At 25.2% G+C, this 2,910-nt stretch overlaps 1 protein-coding gene across 2 annotated transcripts in view; it reads left to right on the top strand.

Annotated features, from left to right (window-relative positions):
- The first annotated feature begins 962 nt into the window (after positions 1-962).
- Positions 963-2,910, top strand: part of LOC145253058 (beta-1,3-galactosyltransferase 1-like) — a 60,870-nt gene continuing 58,922 nt past the window's right edge. The window contains exon 1 of one of the 2 annotated variants that reach the window (XM_080112903.1): positions 963-1,137. The gene's annotated coding sequence lies outside the window, so the exon portion shown is untranslated. Of the gene's footprint in view, positions 1,249-2,910 lie in introns of both variants that reach the window. The other variant, XM_080112901.1, reaches the window with a different exon arrangement.

Here is a 2,910-nt window from a genome sequence, read left to right as displayed (position 1 = left end):
TAAATAGAATAAAAATTATAATAATAATTTTTATAAAAATAACGATAGTTATAATAATAAAGATTTATGATACTAATAAAATAATAATTATAATGAATAATAATAAGATAATGATAATACAAATAATAATAATAATAAATAATTATAATAATAATAAATAATAATGATAAAATAATAATAATAAAATAATAATAATAAAATAATAACTTTAATAATTATAATACAATAATAATAATAATAATAATAATAATAATAAAAATAATGATAGTAAATACAAGAAGAATAATAATTATAATATAATAAAATTAACAGAAATAATAATAATAACAACAACAACAACAACAATAATAATAATAATAATAATAATAATAATAATAATAATAATAATAATAATAATAATAATAATAATACCCCCAAAGAAAAAGAGTGATGCCAAATAGTCAAGAAGGTTCAAGAGGATGAATAAACCGAGGAGACAACGCTGACCAAATTACCGCTGGACAAGTGCGAAGATAACTTGGACTTTGGGAAGCTTATTGCCACTCAAATTTCAGTCCAGACAAATAGCCTCTGCCATCGAGAAATCAATCGTAACCAGCTGATGCAATAACGCTAATTTTTTTTTTTTTTTTTTTTTTTGCAAATGTTATCGAAAAAGGTGGAAAGTACTGAAAATCTGGGAAGATCTGTTGTCACTTAGCTTCCAGGGAATACCATGTTTTTTTCAAAGTAAGATCTTCGATGGCCTGTGTGAAAGCTTCTTGTGAGCCAATACTACTAATGCCACTACTACTACTACTAATAATAATAATAATAATAATAATAATAATAATAATAATAATTATTATTATTATTATTATTATTATTATTATTATTATTATTATTATTATTATTATTATTATTATAAGTTTACTAAACTACTTCTAAACTTACTATTTATTTCAATTGTTTTTATTTAGTTTATATGTTTCCGTAGTTCTCTACCACACATTTTAAAGTCTCGACAGGGTGTCTACAGTATAGAACTGGTCGTTTAACTACCTACGCCGCTACGCCCAACTGCTCGCACCTAGCTCACCTGTTTGATCCCTGCGAATAATAAAGAGTAATTGACAACCTGTTCTCTCGTACATACAGGTTAGTACATGCATTTCTATCCTCGCCGTTATATGTGTTCTTTAGTGTTAATGTTTTACAACGTTTATTTCATTGTAAACATACATTCCTGCATCGAATCTCTATTTGAAGGTGAGCCGAATTTGTTTTCTACATTTCACGCATTTTTTTCTTTGTGTTAAAAAATCAGCAGATTTTTCCGGACAATTTTCTGATCACGTTTACAGTAGTATTTCGTGCATAAAGAGTTTTCAAACATTATGTAAATCAATTCAATAACTAATATAAAATATGTTTTTAATTACGATAATGCTAACAGATTTTCTGTTACTTAATATCACTTGCTAAGTTGCGTTGCTGCGGAGACTATATATTTTATTTAGTTTTTTTAATTGTGTTGTATGATACCAAGTGAGTTTATTTAAAAATGATTTTGAAAAGGAAATTCATTTGTCTAGTATTACTAAGTAATTAAGATATTAATTATTCATTTTTTTTACAAAAAGCTTAATTAAGTGTTATTATTCTTGATAGATATTTTCTATGTATGTGAGTTTCCATTTAAATTTCCATATAGATTCGATATTAATATTGCTGGGTTCGATAGGATACACCTGATAAAGTTGAGAGTGTACATCGGCTGTAACGTTATAAGAATAATAGCTAAAATGAGAATTATGATTCGATTAATCTAACTAATCTCATGTCGTGTATTTTCAATTATTACGATTTTTATTAAAAACTTCCCTTGTATATGTAAACTAAAATTTCAAATATGGAGGTTATATATATATATATATATATATATATATATATATATATATATATATATATATATATATATATATATATATATATATATATATAAGTAAATTTTTGGTACAGCAAAATGGAAGGAGAAATTTCAGAGGAAACATAATTTAATTTAAATACCAAAAAACAAGAAATGGGCAGGTGAAATTAAAATTTCCTTAAGGCCTTATCGTCTGACCCTCTAAGAGGAAACGTCAGAATGATAAATTAAAAACTAAGAAAACGAATGAGGGAAGAGGGGAATTCGTTTTCTTAGTTTTTAATTTATCATTCTGACGTTTCCTCTTAGAGGGTCAGACGATAAGGCCTTAAGGAAATTTTAATTTCACCTGCCCATTTCTTGTTTTTTGGTATTTAAATTAAATTATGTTTCCTCTGATATATATATATATATATATATATATATATATGCATATATATATTGATATATATATATATATATATATATATATATATATATATATGTATATATATAACCTCTATATTTGAAATTTAAGTTTACATATATATATTACGTATATGTAAACTTAATTTCAAATATGAAACTTATATATATATATATATATATATATATATATATACTAGCAAAAGTATCCGTCGTTGACTTGGTTCAAAAACAGCCTACAGAAAATGGACTCTGATTATGAAAGTATAATAGGTTATGAAAAGGAAGGGTTGTAAAGAGATAGCTTCGAATTTGAGTTATCAAGACCAAAGCAATTTATTTATGCCATACCTGTTCACACTGAAACACTTATCACAATATTCTGTGGATCTATATTAAAATAAACTTGTTAAACTTTGTGACATATTTCCATTCTACGGAGGTCAGGCGCGAACGAACACCCCATAATTTTATTATACCATATTTCCTCAAACTGAAACATGATTATCAAAATATACTTACGCAGATAGATATGAAATATGGAGGCCAGGCGTGAACGCAGACCCCCACAATTTTATTATATCATCTCTATTTAA

Source organism: Euprymna scolopes, chromosome 3, assembly GCF_053919585.1.
Source record: "Euprymna scolopes isolate OS-2025 chromosome 3, ASM5391958v1, whole genome shotgun sequence".
Classification (NCBI taxonomy): domain Eukaryota; kingdom Metazoa; phylum Mollusca; class Cephalopoda; order Sepiida; family Sepiolidae; genus Euprymna; species Euprymna scolopes.
Note: the sequence above shows the minus strand (reverse complement) of the source record. Positions and strands in the feature narration are given on the sequence as shown.